Here is a 19,788-nt window from a genome sequence, read left to right as displayed (position 1 = left end):
AAATTTCCCCTAGAAATAATACTGTAACTGGTAGATAGGATCCCAGCTAGTTGGTACTATTCCACTTTAAGTCCTGTTAAACCAGTAATGTATCTAAAAATTTGAATTTCTCCTTTGAGATTGATCACAACCCTAAAAGGTCCTTTTATTATCCCCTTCTGTTGCTTGTCTCCAAAGATACTCGCTCCCACCCCCATATTGGACCAAGCCTTCTGGAATTCATGCCCTTGTGCAGTTTCTTCTCATATTAAATCTGACCCAGTCCCATGGGAACAAGTAGCATGTGGCAGAAGTGGTGCAGTATGATTTCGAGCCAAATCAGAAGGACCCTTGCAGCTTTTGCCTTGCCCTTTTAAAACGCACACTCTGGGTGGGGGGTGTGGGGTGGTGCCAGCCAACAGGTAAGAAGTCCTACTGCTCACACTGTGAGGAAATCAAGTTTAGCCAAGGAGAGAGAGAGAGAGAGCTTGGCGGGGGAGAGAGAGAGCGCGTGCTCTTGGAGAGAGAGAGATGCCTGATCAGCCACCAGCTCTGCCAACCATCCCAAGTGAGATGTCATATGTGGTGACTAAAGGAACTGTCCTGGATGTCCAGTCCAGTTGACTTTTAGATAATTTCAGCCTCAGTTCTACCTGACTGCAACTGCATGAGAGACCTTAGTCAATAACCTCCCTGCTGAGCTCAGTCAATCTACAGAAACACATGGGCTAACAAACCATTGCTGTTCAGGCATTATGTTTAGGTGTGATTTATTACACAGCAGTAGATAACCAGAACATACATTGTCCTGTCTCCCATCCTTTTTCCTATACTATTTTTTCTTGAATCTTATTTCTGCTACAGTTTGAATCTGGCTACTCTTGTGAGCTAGCCTGGGAATCTGAACACTAGTTAGAACATCGAGGCTGAGATTGTGTGCTAAAGAGATTGGCAAGGAGAGTAGATGAAGGAGACTGCAACATAATTAGACATTTCTATTTAGGCTTAGGAAACAGTTATGAGAAACTAAATACTGCTCTTCCTCGGAGCTTCTCAGGGGCTGGCATTGGAGGATACATCTGTCAGTAAGTTCCTAAGTTACGTGTTCAAAGAGAAGTGCCTCTATTAGAATTTCTGTCTCAATCATGTGCATTGTTTTAATTAAAGGTTCTTTTCTAAGATTCTCAAACAACAGATATATAATTGTATTTATAGTATGGAAGACAATTAAATTAGAATCTTTTTCAAGATAAAAATAGTGTCTTTGAAATTGCTCACATTTCTAGAGAATAATGGTGCTATGATCAGTAGTTTCTGTTCCATTAGCTTCTCCTTTCCAACTAGGCAAATCAATAAACTTTATAGTGTTTGTTTTTCACCTTTTATTGCCACCATTTATTCAAGTGCAGACTTGCCATTGTAACTTGTACTTCTGGATAGGCAGTCATATATTTGGTTTGTTATATTGATAAAAAAATTTTTTTTTTTTTTTGAGGTGGAGTCTCGCTTTGTCGTCCAGGCTGGAGTGCAGTGGTGTGATCTTGGCTCACTGCAACCTCCACCTCCCTAGTTCAAGTAATTCTCCTGCCTCAGCCTCCCGAGTAGCTGGGATTACAGACACACACCACCAAACCCAGCTAATTTTTGTATTTTTAGTAGAGACAGAGTTTCACCGTGTTGACCAGGCTGGTCTTGAACTCCTGACCTCGTGATCTGCCTGCCTTGGCCTCCCAAAGTCCTGGGATTATAGGCATGAGCCACTGTGCCTGGCTAAGTATTTTTTTTTTTTTTAAACGCAACTTGTGCTGGTCCTTTTGTGAAGCAAGAATATTCAAGAGTTTATAGATATAAAAATATCCTCAGCTGTTACTAAAGAAAAATCATCTTCCTATTGTTCATTGTAGTCTCATCTTTCAGATGGAAAAACATAAAATCCCAGACGTTCCCAAAGAATGGGCTTCATAAGGTTCAAGTAGATAGCTGGTATGGATTTTAATTGTCTTCTAAATCATCCTTTATGCAGGGAAAGCCTAACATGTTTGAGTGATTACTTTTTGTTTGGCATCCAATAGTGCCAAAATGGACTTTGGCATCAGACTGATTTGGTTAATTTTAGGTGCTTTTTTTTTTTTTTTTGGAGACAGAATCTTGTTCTTGTTGCTCAGGCTAGGTGCAACGGCGTGATCTCGACTCACTGCAACCTCCACCTCCTGGGTTCAAGAGAGTCTCCTGCCTCAGCATCCTGGGTAGCTGAGATTACAGGCACCCACCACCACACTTGGCTAATTTTTGTATTTTTAGTAGAGTCGGGGTTTCACCATCTTGGCCAGGCTGGTCTTGAACTCCTGACCTCGTGATCCACCCACCTCAGCCTCCCAAAATGCTGGGATTACAGGCGTGAGCCACCGCGCCTGGCCCTAGGATCTTATTATTTAGCGAGTGACCTTGGGTATGGGACCTAACTTTTATAGCCTCAAATTACTCATATGTAAAATGGGGATGATAGAACCTGAAATAGAGTGGTTTTGATGATTACATGAGATACTGGACCTAAAATGCACACAGTGAATGCATCATAAATGTTAGCAATCCATCATTTACTCAGGAGCTTTCTGGGGTAAATTGCTGTTATATTTTCACTTGCTGATCACTACTTTGGAAAGGTTAAAAGTGTACTTTTAAAAATTTCAGTTGACAGGGTCTTAAGATGACTTGAATCTATCAGATTGTACCTGAAGAATCTGGAGTATCCTTCCTCATCTAATTCTCCAGTTTTTCTCCCCTTGAATTCCTCTGTCAGAAGCACAACTTTAAGAACACCACTTCTCTGCTCAGAAATTTTCAGTAGCAGTTTGGAGATGACCTCAGGCAAGTGCATACCTCTTAGCTTCACATTTAAAAGGCCTTCTACAATTGGGCCTCTGGGTCTATCCTTCTAGATTTATCACATTCCCTCTGCTCCTACCAAATGAGGTCAGTTGCATGTTTTTCCGAATACATAGCTGCATTTGTTCCCCCTGACTTCACTCCCATTGTTCACTCTGCCTGAAATCTGTATCCTCTTCTGTTTTTACCTCCCCAGACTCTACTCATTCATCAAATAAGACCTCATTCAACAATTGCCTCCTCCACAAAGCCTTCTGTTACCTTTCCTTGTGGAATCATCTTTTTCCTCTAAGTGTCTAGAACATGTTGTTTACACTTCAATTATGCAACAATCACAACCTGCCTTTCTTATTAATATGCAAGCTTTATGAAAGCAGGGATCATTTTTTATCCAATTTTTGTTTGCCACAGTAGTTAGTACAGTTGAATCAGTGCTTCGCAAACCATCTTTGAAAAAGAACCAGCTTCGAAAAAAAAAGCAATCTGTTGCAGACTGAGATGTTTGTAAAACACAATAAAAATGAATGATTAGAAAACTAAAATAAAAATACAGGCAAAATGCAAGCCCAAATGTCTTTCTCTCTTTTTTTTCTTTTCTTTTCTTTCTTTCTTTTTTTTTTTTTTTTTGTGAGATGGAATTTCACTCTTGTTGCCCAGGCTGGAATGCAATGGTGCGATCTCAGCTCACTGCAACCTCTGCCTCCCAGGTTCAAGTGATTCTCCTGCCTCAGTCTCCCGAGTAGCTGAGATTACAGGCACTCACCACCACACTCGGCTAATTTTTGTATTTTTAGTAGAGACGGAGTTTTGCCATGTTGGGCAGGCTAGTCTTGAACTCCTGACCTCAGGTGATCCGCCTGCCTCAGCCTCCCAAAATGCTGGGATTACAGGCGTGAGCCACTGCACCTGGCCTCCAAATGTCTCTTTATGATAGTCAATAGACGTACATTTATTCTCTCAAAGTTCTGTAAATATATCTAAACACTTGCTTCCTGTTCTCTTCTCATTTCCCATTGGTAAAAACAGTTCATAGATGGGCGCAGGTTGATGGGCCACATATTGAGTAACCTGACATTACCCACTGCTATGTAAACATATTGGTTAAATAAGTAAATCCATGGACCAGAGAAATGTTTTATAACAGTTTCTTTTTCAATTATTGTTTGTTTCAATGTCCATTTTTTAAGAATATATGATAATTATTAATAAACTATCATGAAATTTGGTCACATTGGCTTGCTGATTTGTGAATCTTATTTTGATGCATTTAAACAAGCCAGCAAATCCAAATATGATTTTCTTTGTGAAAGTAAAAAGGCTGAGTGGGGCTGGGTGGATTAACTCACGCCTGTAATCCCAGCACTTTGCGGGGTCGGGGTGGGCAGATCTCTTGAGCCCAGGAGTTCCAGACTAGCCTAGCCAACGTGAAACCCCATCTCTACTAAAAATACAAAAACTAGCTGGGTGTGTTGACACATGTCTGTAGCCCCAGCTACTCAGGAGACTGACGTGGGAGGATCACCTGAGCCCAGGAGGCAGAGGTTGCAGTGAGTCGAGATCATGCCACTACACTCCAGTCTGGATGATAGAGTGAATCCTGTCTCAAAAACAAAAACAATAACAAAAAATACCCCAGCAAGGTTGATGGGAAATTTGCTACTTGCCAGAAGTTCAGAGTTTCCCTATTGAAGAAAAAAATGAAAACTCACTAGTAGGCTTAGTGTTCTGCCTTAAATAATATTATTTCAAAAAAAAAATTCCAAATTGAAGAGATATACATCGTACAATTTACATGGTTAGTCAGAAATTACACTGAAAGTTCATTAAATCACATCTAGGGAATTTAAGTGAACTCAAGTAAGTAAATTAACTGCTGAGTTAATTAAGTTGTTAATTAGTTAATTAACTGTTATAGTTTTAAGTGATGCCATTAACAAACTGACGTAAATTTCAGTTTTACTTTCCTATATTTAGAAGCCCTTCATGGAACTGTAAAAGCTGGAGGGCCTAATTCTTTTCACAGAGTTTCAAACAAAATACTAATATATTTATAATAAGATTTTTATTATTTAGGGTTGAAGGCATTTTAAAGCAATTCATCTAATTGCCTTTTTTTTTCTTTTTAAATCAGAGGGTACTCTTCATTTACTTTTTTTTTTTTTTTTTTTTTTGAGATAGAGTTTCACTCTTGTTGCCCAAGCTGGAGTGCAGTGGTGCAATCTCAGCTCACTGCAACCTCCGCCTCCCGGGTTCAAGCAATTCTCCGGTCTCAGCCTCCTGAGTAGCTGGGATTACAGGCGTGTGCCACCACACCGGGCTAATTTTTTGTATTTTTAGTAGAAACAGGGTTTCACCATGTTATCTAGGCTGGCCTTGAACTCCTGACTTCAGGTGATCTGCCCACCTAGGTCTCCTAAAGTGCTGGGATTACAGGTGTGAGCCACTGCGCCCGGCCTCTTCATTTACTTTTAAAAATATAAAATAGAATATGTAAGTGAAATAAACATGCAAATATTCATAATGTATAGCCAGTTTGATATATGCTACTACTTCTGTTTGCATATTGTTGTTAGCCATGAAGGTTTTGGAAAGGTAGGCTGCAGTTATTTGCTATGAAACAAATCATCTTAAAACCTAATGGCTTGAAATAATAACAATCATTTACTTGGTCTATGGATCTGCAAGTTGGGTAGGTTGGGTGGAGACAGCTCATCTGTCTTTACGGGGACTGGGTGATCCACTTCTAGGATGGTTCTGTCACATGGCTTTTGGCCAGGAGCTCAGCCAGGGCTGTCTCTTGGGGCCTTGTTTCCTCTCCTCATGGCTCTTTCTATGGGCTGCTTGCACTTCATCACAGCATAGCAGCAGGCTTCTAAGAGTGAGTTCTTAGGAGGTCTGGATAGAAGCTGACAGGCTTTTTATGACCTAGCTTCATAAATCACTTCTGCAACGTTACATTGGTGAAGCAAGTCACCAAAGCCTGCCAAGATTCAAGGGGAAGGAAATGACTCCACTTCCCAGTGGGAGAAATAACAAAGATCTAAAGGAGTAATTCAGCTTGGTAAGTTAAGGAAGACTTGTAAACTCACATAGTAGGCTCTGATATTGAAAAACAGGGAGTTTTTTTTTTTTTTGAGACACAGTTTTGCTGTTGTTGCCTAGGCTGGAGTGCAATGGCACAATCTCGACTCACTGTAACTTCCACCTTCTGGGTTCAAGCAATTCTCCTGCCTCAGCCTCCCGAGTAGCTGGGATTACAGGTGCCTGCCACCATACCCAGCTAATTTTTTGTATGTTTAGTAGAGACGGGGTTTCACTATGTTGGCCAAGCTGGTCTCAAACTCGTGGCCTCAAGTGGTGCACCCACCTCGGCCTCCCAAAGTCCTGGGATTACAAGCGTGAGCCACTGCGCCCAATCAAGAGAGAGATTTATAATGTTTTCTTAGTTAAGGCTGCCCCAAAATGAGCTGAACATTAGAGTAATTCCATGAGCAGATAATGTAGTAGAAGAAGAACTGGATTTGGACAGAAGATCTGGATTTACATTGAAGTTCTATTGTACTGTTTGAGAGGTTTTTGAGAAAGGTATTTAATCTTTCTAAGATTCTGTTTTCTGATGTTTAAAATGATAATAATACCTGACCTATTTCTGTACATGCTAGAGTCTTTGAGTTCAAATAAATCACTGTATGGAAAAGTATATTTTAGATAAAAAAAAATTACATACGTATGACTGGTATTCTGAGTACTGGAATATACCCATTGTACTCTCTTCCTCATACTTGTCTGTTGTTACATTGTTACATTCATTTATATTGCATCTTTATTTATTTGTGTACATAAGTAACCCCAAATTCTTGAACTAGTGTGTTCACTGGGAATCACAATTCTGACCTTGGACAATTTGCTTATACATTGGGAGGATGGAACCAGGAATTTAGGAGAGAGGGCATTTCCCCACTACTGGAAGTTCAGACTTTGGGAGGAGGTGGATTTGGGGAGGTAGAGGTACATAACCGATGTTGAGATGGTACCTGTGAGAGAGGGGTGATTGGGGGCCAGCTGAATTTATGCATCCATCATGCTTTAAATCTGAGAGTCTGAGCCGTGGTGCTAAAGGGTGTCAGAGGTTGTTAAGTGTTTGACATTGTTGGTGATGGTCACGGGATGGTCAGACAATGGAAGCCAAAATGATCTCGCCTGGTCCTAGTGAGGTCTTGTCATTAGTGAACAATGCCAGCCAATACAGCATCTGAAAGAAGCATTAGAGATGATGGGAAGAGAAGAAGGAATTGATTACATGTAGCCTAACAAATTATAGTTGGAGATGCTTGGTGAATAGGACTTTGATGCCCAAAAAGTAAAAGCAAGAAATCTAATACTTCCCATGAAGGTTTAAAAAAAAAGTGGAGAGTGCAGTGTCCAGGACAACCACTGAGAAGGAAGGGGCCTTGTGGGCTGGGGCTTGTTCAAGTGTAACTTAGTAGAAGTAAGGAAGCTATGAACTTTCTTCCATAATCTCTCTAGGCCTTCCTTTTACCCGTTAATCAGTGTCTCACATCTCATCTCCCTTCGTAGGTGTGAAATCTGAGGGCATTCCCATCTTCTAACAAAGTCAGCGCTTGTTAAGTGTTTGGTGAATTGTATTTCCAAATGAGTCTAAGATACACTATTGCAACTGTTGTATTGGATACTGGAGAAGAGAGAACTTACTGCACCCTTGTAAAAAGCATTGGCTGCCTTGAAAAAGAAACCGGAGGCAAGCCACCCTGGGCAGTCAGTGCCCTGCTTTTTGCTGCCTGCCTAGTGCGTCTTGTGCTCTCGGGTGCAATTGATTGGCAAAAATTGGTAATATGACCTTGACCAATATTTCTAAAAGCTCACAACTACAAAGCACAGTATGTACTTTGTAGAAGCGGAATTCTGCTCATGGTAGCAACAATCATGTGAGCTTGAGCTGGCACCCAATACAAATGTCCTGGGTAGCGTGTGGCTTGAAATGAAGTTAGGAAGTGAATAAAACAAGTGTTCCACACGGTGTCTAAAACATAGTTGTAACAGCTGAACAGCACTTTTCCAAAGCAAAACATCAATAGATCTTTGCAGTATACAGAAATTCCCGGTTATTTGGACCAGTCAGGAAATAAGATGTGTATCAAATATTTCAGTTTTTAGAATATCCTGCTAGGATTTTTAAAAATTTACTTATTTTATTTATTTTTTTTTGAGACAGGGTTTCCCTTTGTCACCCAGGCTGGAGTGCAGCGGTGTGATCACGGCTGACTGCAACCTTGACCTCCCAGGCTCAGGTGATTCTCCCACCTCAGACTCCTTAGTAGCTGGGACCACAGACATGAGCCACCATGTCCAGCTAATTTTCGTATTTTTTGTAGAGACGGGGTTTCACCATGCTGCCCAGACTGGTCTTGAACTCCTAGGCTCAAGCGATCCTCCTCTCTCACCCTCCCAAGGTGCTGGGATTATAGGCGTGAGCCACTGTGCCTGGCCAGATTATATTTTGTGGGAAACACTGTTGATCATCTACTCTACTCACTATCCAGTCTTTCCTTCTTTCTCAGTAACAAGAACTCAAAATCATTGAATCTGGTGCCTAGCTGTAAAATGATGTTTTTAGATATTCTTACAGATAAGAGCGCCAGTGATAAAGTATGCAGAGGTCACTAGGTGGGGCTTTCCAGTGAAGTTTTTCTAAGGGGCCTGAATTGACTGGGAAGCACATGGTTTGTGGCCTTCCCTTATTGTCATCCTGCGTTGAATGCTAATGTAATAGTTGGAGCTGCAGCAGCCATCTTGAGACCATGAAGCAAACTTGAGGATGGAAGTCATAAAGTAAGGCAGTTGGACAGTAATAAAAAGCTTGCATCCCAGGTAAACCTGGATTTGCTATTCTAGCCCCAGACTGCCTATCTCTGTGAGAAGAAAAACAAAACAAAACAAAACAAAGAAACCCCCAAATATCTCTCTTGTCTTAACCACTGTTATTTTTGGTTTCTGTTACTACTTGCCAAGATCAATATTTTCTTTGGGGTATTACAGGTAACAAAGTTATCATAACACTATGGAGATCACAAACTTACTTTAATTTATATATATTTTAACCTCTCCTTGTTTCAGATTTGACAAAAGCTAAATTACAAGAGTTCTTATGGGAGAACATAAGTTTAACATGATGTCAAAAGACTCCCTGCAAAAAAGGTGAAGACACCAGAAAGGATTATCTGAACATATTTTAATCTTTTGTTCCTCTTCGTTTTATGATTCCAAGTCATAGCAGGATCTCTTTGTTTTGTTTTGTTTTTCAGACAGGGTCCTACTCTGTTGCCCAGGCTGGAGTGCAGTGATGCAATGGCTCACTGCAGTCTCAACCTCCCTGGGCTCAGACGATCCTCCCACCTCAGCTTCCTGAGTAGGTGGGACTACAGGCGCATACCACCATGCCTGGACCACCGTGCCTGGCTAATTTTTGTATTTTTCGTAGAGATGGGATTTTGCCATTTTGCCCAAGCTGGTCTCGAACTCCTGGACTCAAGTAATCTGCCTACTTCGCCCTCCCAATGTTTTGAGATTATAGGTGTGAGCCACCATGCCCAGCCTACATCAGGAATTTTAATGCCTTACAGACATATTAGGAACATCATACATGGAAATTTCAACTAATAGAGAATCCCATTTAATTGAATGTCACCAGAGAGAGCTCTGTGTAGTATAACCAAAACTCCGCTAACTGGCCATCACTTATCTGGCTCATGAGAGTAACTAATGCTCTCTAGTTCTCCGTAAAATACTTTGCAGCTGGTTGATAGCATATATCCAGTAATTAGTTGTGTTTCTGCCCAAATCTCTTTGTACAAATTATACTTGTTACATAATTATATAATTTGATGAAATGTGTGGTTTGGTAACTTTATGAGGGGGGAAGAAAAGGATTATTTGTATGAAAACTAAGTTGAATGCTTGGAAAATTATATATAAATTTCCCATAAATTTTGCTTTTGGATGAGGTGTGGGGAAGCCGATAGTAACTGGGAATCTGTTAAGATACTGCCGGCAGATTGCTTCGGAAGGATCTTTAAAAGATAGTGCATTTTGGCCGGGTGTGGTGGCTCATGCCTATAATCCCAGCACTTTGGGAGGCCAAAGTGAGAGGATCACTTGAGCCCAGGAGTTTGAGAACAGCCTGGGCAACATAGGGAGACCGTCTCTCTACAAAAAATAAAAATTAGCCAGATATGGTGGCATACACATGTAGTCCCAGCTACGCAATTAGCCGAGGTGGGAGTGTCACTTGAGCCCAGGAGGCCGAGGCCGTAGTGGGGCATGATCACATCACTGCACTCCAGCCTGGGTGACAGAGTAAGACCCTGACTCAAAAAAAGAAACAAAGAAAGAAAAAACGGTGCATTTTGAGTCTGGTGTGAAAAAAATCTATGGGAAACTCCAAAAGAGTGGACCCAGAAGCAAAGGGACTTAGCCCTTCTTCTAAAAGTGGTTAATTCATAAGTATGTAAGTGTTTTAATTGAAAATGAAATGTTTAAGGTGTAAGTGCTTGTTAGTAATACTTCGTTCTGTCAGGCAGTTTAAGTTTGTCATTCCATTAGGATGGATAAGAGTGCTTTTGCTGTGTATACAGAATTCATATTTAGTACAGGTGTGTTAAATAAAAGAATGGAAAGCCAAGGGAATTAAGCAGTGATTTAATGGACCAGTTGGCGTTCCTACTGCTGTGATAGCCTGTGCCACTGGGGGGCAGGTGTTACTAATCTATCACAGTCCTCAACTGGCTTCTCTTTAATACTGGAACACCAAGCAGCCACTACCAATCTAATCAGTTGGCCCATGAAAGGAAATCTCTTTGCCAACCATGGTTGAAAGTAGGAGAGTGACATAGGTGAAAGTTATGCATTGGCACGTGGCTTGAGGCTGGACAGGTTGGAAATGTGTCGGGAAGATACACAGGAGAACTTCCCAGGACACCCACCATCACGTGGATTGCTAGGATCCATCCACCATCAGGCCAAGCTTCCTCTGTAGGCAGTGGCCCCCACCTCATCACTCCATTGGCGCTTCCTTCATGGGAACTGTACTGTAGTGGAGAGGGTGAACTTGTCAGAGAAGGGGAAAGTCGTATCAGGATATTCCCCAGAATCACTGTAGCCGAGTCATCCCTCTCAGCAGAAAAGCGTTATAGTTGGACCCTGGGGACAGAATGTCTAGTTTGACCCTGGCGTCAGCACTTCCTAGCTATGACTCTTGCGAGCTACTTAACCTCTCCAAGTTCCCATGTTAACGATAGTGGGTTTATAAGGACTACATGTAATAATGCATGAAAGGCATAAAGGACTGATTCTCAGCACCTTCAAATCCTCCGCAATAGGGTTTCATGAACATGAATCTATGAACTCCTCTTCAAAATCCTGTGCACATTTTTTTTTGCCCAGGATCCATGACTTTCATCAGATTCTCAAAGGAGCCTGGGACTAAAAGAAAAGCAAACACAGAGCAAAACAAAGCAAGAGAAACTGAATGCTTTCTTGTTTAGAGCAGCTCTTCTCCGACTTTAGTGAACCACCTGAGGATCTTGTTAAAATGCCAGCTCTAAGCCAGTAGGTCTAGGGAGGACAGGCTCTGCATTCTTCTTTTTTTTTTTTTTTTTTTTTTTTTTTTTTTGAGACAGAGTCTCGGTCTGTTGCCCAGGCTGGAGTGCAGTGGCACGATCTCAGCTCACTGCAAGCTCCGCCTCCCGCGTTCAGGCCATTCTCCTGCCTCAGCCTCCCAAGTAGCTCGGACTACAGGCACCCGCCGCCACGCCTGGCTAATTTTTTGTATTTTTTTTTCAGTAGAGACGGGGTTTCACCGTGTTGGCCAGGATGTTCTCGATCTGATCTCCTGATCTCGTGATCCGCCCGCCTCGGCCTCCCAAAGTGCTGGGATTACAGGCGTGAGCCACCGCGCCCAGCCTCAGGCTCTGCATTCTTAAGAAGCTCCTGGTTGGTGCTGTGACTGCTAATCCATGGACCCCACTTTGAGTAGTGAGGGTTTAAAGTATCTTAGTTGTTTGGGCTATTATTTGTTATAACAAAATATCACACACAGGGTAGTCCATAAACAACAGATATTTATTTTTCCCAGTTCTGGAGGCTGAGAAGTCCAAGATCAAGGCACTGGCAGATTCAGCGTCTGGGGAGGGCCTGATTTCTGGCTCCTAGACAGCACCGTCTCTGTCTGTCCTATATGGTGGAAGGGGCTGAAGGCCTCTCTGGGGCCTCTTTTATAAAAGCACTAATTCGGTTTACGGGGGCTCCACCCCCATAATCTAATCATCCTCGCAAGGAACTACCTCCTTCCTACTACCATCACCTTGACAGATAGGATTTCAACATACGTATTTTGGGAGGACAGGAGCATTCAGGTCGTAGCAGCATCCACATCTTGATTTAGTGTGGAGAGGCACTGTAAAAAATGCTGATTAAAAGCGTGAGCTATCAGGACAGACAGCCTAGGTTTGCTGCCTGGCTTTGTCCCTTCTATAATGTTGATGAAGCCACTGAACTTCTCTCTATCTCAGTTTCCTTATCTGTACAATGGGGGTGATAAGAGAATCTTGCAAAGAAGGTTGCTGTAAGGATTAAATGAGTTAAAGAGTTTGTAACAAAGCTGGGTGAGGTGCCTGAAGTCCCAGCTACTTGGGAGGTTGAGGTGGGAGTATTGATTGAGCCCAGAAGTTTGGGTTCAACCTGGGCAACACAGCAAGACCCTGTCTCTAAAATAAATAAACAAATCCCTATTTTTTTACCAGCAAATTTGAACCCAGAATCCAGAACTGGATTTTCTTCCGTCTAAGTCCTAATTCACACATGTAAGACCTGGTGCCATAAATAAAGTTGTGGTGCATGGCTTATGAAGAGTGGCAATCAAAGCGAGGTCACAGTGGAGTGTAGCCACTGTCACATGAAAGAAAGTTTGAGGTGGAACAGAAACTCCAAGTCACAGTTCTGTCTGGCAGCTGAGTCTCCACCCCAGAGCACACACCTTGGTGAGGGGCTGGGCCCTGGTGTTGCCTTGAGTGGCTCCTGGTTTAGCCTGTGCCACGTGCACTCGGGCCCTGAGCTCACCTGTGGCCAAGCACTGTCTTGAGGTATGAGCTGGGGATTCAAAAGACCTCCACCCAGCATCATGCTCTTGCCATAATTTTATTTCTCCTGTTGGCGTGTTGTCGTTGGCACTCAATTGTCTTCCGAGAAAACATGTGGAAACTATGATTTCCCTCCCTGACACTGCTTTTTGGATCTAGGTTTTTATTCTTTTTCAGGAAATCAAAGCATGTGGCCAAATACTGAAGCAAGGGGATGTCTGTTTATTGGTATTTTTTTTTTTTTTTTTTTGAGATGGAGTTTCACTCTTGTCGCCCAGGCTAGAGTACAGTGGTGCCATCTCGGCTCACTGCAACCTCTGCCTCCTGGGTTCAAGTGATTCTCCTGCCTCAGCCTTTCGAGTAGCTGGAATTAACAGGTGCATGCTACCACGCCCAGCTAATTTTTGTATTTTTAGTAGAGACAGGCTTTCACCATGTTGGCCAAGCTGGTCTCGAGCTCCTTACCTCAGGTGATCCTTGGCCTCCCAAAGTGCTGGGATTATAGCGTGAGCCACCGCTCTTGACCTTTTTATTTTTTCTTTTAAAAAATAGGTCCGGGTATATTCAGGTTGAAAAAACTGATTAGAGTTTATGATTTGACTAGCCCAGAGCGTTTTTCTTTTAAAACCAACTTTATTGAGGTACAATTTACACCAAATACAAATACACGCATTTAAAATGTGTACTTCAGTTGGGTGAGGTGGCTCATGCCTGTAATCCCAGCACTTTGGGAGGCCGAGGTGGGAGGATCACTTGAGCTCAGGAGTTCAAGACCAACCTCAGCAATATGACAAAAACTCATCTCTACAAAAAATACAAAAATTAGCCAGATGTGGTGGCACATGCCTGTAGTCTCAGCTACTCAAGAGGCTGAGGTGGGAGGATTGCTTGAACCTGGGCGGTCGAGGCTGCAGTAAGCTGTGATCATGCCACTGTACTCTAGCCTGGGCTAGAGTGAGACCTTATTTCAAAAAGAAAAAATAATAAAATAATATAAAATAAAATGTATAGTTCAATGGGTTTTGATAAGTGTTCAGTGGGTTTTGACAAGTGTGTGTGGCTGTGCCATCAACATCACAATCAAGATCTAGTACATTTCCATCAGTCTAAAATGTTCCCCTGGGCCCATTGGAAGTTCCTCCTGCCCCAGGAAATCAGTGATGTGATTTCTATCAGCATAGGGTAGTTCTGCCTGTTCTGGACCTTCATGTAAAAGGAATAAATGGAACTTTACACACATACTATTTTATGTCTGGCTTGTTTTGCTCAGTACAATGTTTTTGGGATTCATTATTTTTGTTATGTGTATCACCAGCATCAGTAACAGAATCTTTTTAAAAAAATCTTTCAGTTAACTCAGTCAAAATGTCAACCATTATTTGTACATTATAAATTAATAATATATGCACTTTGAAACGTGTTTGTTTTTGGAAAAGCAGCTCATAGGTTAGGAGTACCACCAAGTGCTAAAATATTTGAGTAGCTATGAGTAATTGTGTAATTGTGAGGACTGGAGAACAGTGGGAGGGCTGGCTGCAGTGCTGGCCCTGCCACTGACTGAGTTTGAGCAAGGCCCATCACCAGCTGGGACTCAGTTTCCCCAAGTGGACCTGTCTTTGCTGTCTCCTGAGGCCCATTGTAGGTCTGACACAAGTGCTGTTTTGGGGATGGCCACTGAGCAGCGGGGCCAGCAGAGGGAGCAGGAGTCAACAGATGAGCTGCAGAGCTTGGCCAGCACCTTGAAGGGACCTCTGGGACACAGGCCACCACAGGCGCAGGCACCACCTCCTTCCAGAGCTCAGCATGTTCCCGTGGTGGACTGAGTTTTAAAGTGACTTATGACTTTAGATATGACTTTGCAAAGAGATTTCTTATTAGGGTGAGCTTGAAGGTTCTTCTTTTTATTTTTCTTGTAATCTAAGAAAGATCTTACTGCCAACAAAAGGGGGGTATAAACAAATAAGAGATCTCTGTGTGATCTTAGAAGCAAATACAATAGATTCACATTCAAAATTTATTTACATTAACCTTTAAAATAAATTAACTTTTAATGGTCATTACCCTAGAGAAGAACTGTACAAAAATGTCAAAAGGGGCTTCTTTGGAGTATACAAGAGAGTGTGTGTAGGTTATGTATAAATACTATGCCATTTTATATAAGGGACTTGAACATCAGGAATTTTGGTATCCAGGAAGGGTTCTGGAATCAATTCCCCTAAAATACCAATGGATGACTGTATAGAATTGTCAAAAATTAATTATTTTATAATATGCCATGGTCTAAAAATAGTAGTGAGTTTTTAAAAGCCGTAACCTGATTTGTCTCTGAGGCCCTCTCTGTAAGCATAGTTAAAGGGACATTTCATCCAAGAAGTTCCCCTTGCCTACCATCCCTACACTGTCAGCTCACAGAGTTATTTCTATTCTCTGTTTCATTTGCTTCTATAGCCATAACTGATATTGCATGAAATATTTGTGGTCTTATATTTGCTCCCCCAATGCTTCTCTTTATAATATTGAACCACCCAAAACCAGAGAGGGGAATTAGGGTATATATGGCTTGCTGAGAAACATCCTGTAGACATTTAGGATAGCTTCAGAGTACCACCCCTACTTCTCCCACAACAAAACATTGTTTTGGAACAATCACTTTGATGAAAAGTTTTGTAATTTTCTAACTAACTCAGCACTATGACATATACAAATAGGGAAGGTAAATATACTATAAATGGCATTTTCCAGGTAAAATTAGATTACTAAAAAGGCAAGTTGTAAAAAGGAAGCTTTTGCTAAGACTCATGGAAGGAGCAGAAGGAAGGGGGTGAGGGTAGTGAGAAGAAAATAAGGCCCGGCGCGGTGGCTCACACCTGTAATCCCAGCACTTTGGGAGGCTGAGGCAGGCAGATCACTTGAGCTCAGGAGTTTCAGACCAGCCCAGGCAACATGGTGAAACCCCGTCTCTATTAAAAATACAATAAATTAGCTGGGCGTGGTGACTTGTGCATGTAGTCCCAGCAGGAGGGAGGCTGAGGTAGGAGAATCACTTGAACCCAGGAGGCAGAGGTTGCACTGAGCTGAGATTGTGTCACTGCACTCCAGCCTGGGCAACAGAGTAAGACTCCATCTCAAAACAAAACAAACAAACAAACAAACAAAAAAGAAAATAAAATGAAGGGTGGAAATTAAGGAAAGCCTGTCTGAGCAGAGACAACCTATAGCTCCATCTCGTATTAAAAAAACCCTTACTTTTCTTGTCAAAAACGGACTTGACAAACCTTTATAGAAACGATGAATGGGCAGGGCATGGTGGCTCACGCCTGTAATCCCAGCACTTTGGGAGGCCAAGGCAGGCAGATCACCTGAGGTCAGGAGTTCGAGACCAGCCTGGCCAACATGGTGAAACCCCATCTCTACTAAAAATACAAAAATTAGCTGGGTGTTGTGGCGGGCACCTGTAATCCCAGCTACTCGGGAGGCTGAGGCAGGAGAATCGCTTGAACCGGGGAGGTGGAGGTTGCAGTGAGCTGAGATCGCACCATTGCACTCCAGCCTGGGGGATAAGAGCGAGACTTCGTCTCAAAAAAAAGGAAAGATGAATGAAGGCTGGGCGCAGTGGCTCATGCCTGTAATCCCAGCATTTGGGAGGCCAACGTGGGCGGATCACAAGGTCAAGAGATGGACACCATCCTGGCCAACATGGCGAAACCCCATCTTTACTAAAAATACAAAAGTTAGCCAGGTGTGGTGGCGCTCACCTGTAGTCCCAGCTACTCGGGAGGCGGAGGCAGGAGAATCACTTGAACTGGAGTGGCAGAGGTTACAGTGAGCTGAGATCGTGCCACTGCACTCCAGCCTGGAGACAGAGCGATACTCTGTCTCCAAAAAAAAAAAAAAAAGAGAAAAGATGGATGAGTTATTTTAGCTATCTCATGCCACAGAGAAAGAAGGCCTCCCGATTATTTGTATTAGGCTAGCATAACACTGATATAAAAACCTGACCAAAAAAGCACAAGGAAGAAATAACCTCAGAATAACCTCGCTTAAAACTCTTGATGCAAAAATCCTGAGTCAAATACCAGCAAGTAGATTCTAACAGCACATTGGAAGAAAGTAAACCATGACCAAAGACGCTTTTTCTAAACATTCAGGGTGGTTCACTAGTAAGAAGCCTGTACAAATAATTAATTGCATTAAAATGTAGAGAAGGGTCTGATGTACAGGCTGGGCTTTTTTTTTTTTTTTGAGACAGAGTCTTACTCTGTCACCCATGTTGGAGTGCAGTGGTGCTATCTTGGCTCACTGAAGCCTCCGCCTTCTGGGTTCAAGCCATTCTGCTGCCTCAGCCTCCTGAGTAGCTGGGATTACAAACACCTGCCACCATGCCCGGCTAATTTCTTGTATTTTTAGTAGAGTCGGGGTTTTGCCATGTTGCGCAGGCTGGTCTTGAATTCCTGAGCTCAGGCAATCCACCTTCCTTGGCCTCCCAAACTGCCAGGATTATATTGCCCACAGGCTGGGCAATTTGAAGACTTTTCTAGGGCTTGGTACTCTTATTTTTAGATACTAGATCACATTAAGAAGGAAAAGGAGGCCAGGTGCGGTGGCTCACGCCTGTAACCCCAACATTTTGGGAGGCTAAAGTGGGCGGATCATGAGGTCAAGATATTGAGACCATTCTGGCCAACATGGTGAAACTCCATCTCTACTAAAAATACAAAAATTATCTGGGTGTGGTGGCATGCGCTTGTAGTCGCACCTACTTGGGAGACTGAGGCAGGAGAATTGCTTGAATCTGGGAGGCAGAGGTTGCAGTGAGCCGAGATTGTGTCATTGCACTCCAGCCTAAGTGACAAGAACGAAACTCTATCAAAAAAAGAAAAAAAAAGAAAGTTATCCAGGAAGATAGTGAAGATAAAAGATTCCTTGGCAGAATTTCCCTTTTAACAAAAAAGGCAGCCCCCAAATCATTTCTTTTCTAACAAAGAGCAGCCTGAAAAATCGAGCTGCAGACATAGGTAAGCAAGCCAGAAGCTTGCACGGGTGAATGCCGGCAGCTGTGCCAATGCAAACGGGCTACCTGAGGGCCAGGTATATTCAACATGGAGAGTTCACCTTCCCTTTTCTTTGTCACCACGGTACAGTAAAAGAATAGCCAACATGGTGCCGGCCAGGTAGAGAACCCATCTGCATAATAAAAGATGAGAGTGGGGATGGCCAGATTTTCACACGCTATGCAAACGCACACCTGGTCTGACTAATCTTTTGCGCCCTATGTAAACCAAACACCGCCTCCCCAAGCTCATCTACAAAATCTCCTGCCCTTCACCGTCGAGGCAGCAACCCATTTCTCCAGGCACCCTCTCTGCAGAGAGCTCTTCTCTTTCTTTCACCTATTAAACTTCCACTGTGCACCTCACTCTTTGTATGTCCACATCCAGTTTTCCGTGAACGTGAGACAACGAATCTCAGGTATTTACCCCAGACAACGATGTTGCTTCATCATCACCACCATAATCTGCCAGGTCATCTGTTATGGTGGCTTTTAACCCCACTCCAGGAACCACACATTTCTTCTTTTTTTTTGGCTTTGCCTTGCTTGCTTTTGTTTTTCACTGTAAAGCACAGTTGGTGAACTGGTAACCTTTTTCAAGTCATCAATTTCCAGTGAAATACACACATATCCAACCAAAACTTCCAAAAAACTGGCATAATATAGTGACTTTTCATATTGTGTAATTTTATCTTTTAGTAACTTTCCAAACTCTGTAAAGTCATCTCTTAAAGATGGGTTCATAGCATTTATTCCATAAACTGTATTATTATTTTTTGAGATGGAGTCTTGCTCTGTTGCCCAGGCTGGAGTGCGCTGGTGTGATCTCAGCTCACTGCAACCTCCACCTGCCAGGTTCAAGCGATTCTCCTGCCTCAGCCTCCCAAGTAGCTGGAACTACAGGCACGCGCCACCACGCCTGGCTAATTTTTTATATTTTTAGTAGAGATGGGGTTTCTCCATGTTGGTCAGGCTGGTCTTGAACTCCTGACCTCAGGTTATCTGCCCACCTCGGCGTGTGTGAGCCACTGGGCCCTGTCTGTATTATTAACTATGAAAATTTCCTTTGCTAATTTGAGGTCTGTCTCTTCCTGTAATTTCTTTAGCACGGTTTATCTGTTAAATTGTTCTGTTCTTCTGGGTTTTAGAACTTTAGATTCTCAGGTTCTTCTAACCTCTCTTTAATTTCAACTTGCCTTTTCTTCTATTGTTGTTCTTTCTCTTTTATCTTCTCTGCTATTTATTTTTTTCTGAAATTTTAATCTCTGGTTTTACTTCTGCTTCCTCTGTTTTTTTTCTTTTTTGTCATTATCTTCCCAGTTATCTTTGATGTCCTCATCCTCAGCTTCCCAGTGGTCCCCGCTGACAGTGCCACCACCCCACACCTTCTGCACCAGGGCTCCCATTGAGGACTCATCCCCACCCCCACCCTGGGAGTCAAAGTCCCTTGCTATTGCCACTGGGCCTGGCGGTGTGAGGGGGAGAGCTAGCCAGGAGTTAGTGCCATGGAGGGGAGTCACTCTATTCTCTATCTTGATTGTACTTGTGGATATAGGCCTCTCTGTATTTGGCAATAGAACTGCACATCCAAAAAAGTAAATTTTACTGTATGTAAATATAAATATTAAAAATAAATGTAAAAACCAGGCTGGGCGTGGTGGCTCATGCCTGTAATCCCAGCACTTTGGGAGGCCCAGGTGGGTGGATCACCTGAGGTCA

General features: G+C 42.7%; 1 pseudogene; it reads right to left on the bottom strand.

Annotated features, from left to right (window-relative positions):
• The window catches only part of LOC131384482 (uncharacterized), a 23,246-nt pseudogene extending 3,771 nt beyond the window's left edge, over positions 1-19,475 (bottom strand).
• Positions 19,476-19,788: the final 313 nt, after the last annotated feature.

This window comes from Hylobates moloch, unplaced genomic scaffold (genome assembly GCF_009828535.3).
Source record: "Hylobates moloch isolate HMO894 unplaced genomic scaffold, HMol_V3 SCAFFOLD_10, whole genome shotgun sequence".
In the NCBI taxonomy this organism is placed as follows: Eukaryota; Metazoa; Chordata; class Mammalia; order Primates; family Hylobatidae; genus Hylobates; species Hylobates moloch.
Note: the sequence above shows the minus strand (reverse complement) of the source record. Positions and strands in the feature narration are given on the sequence as shown.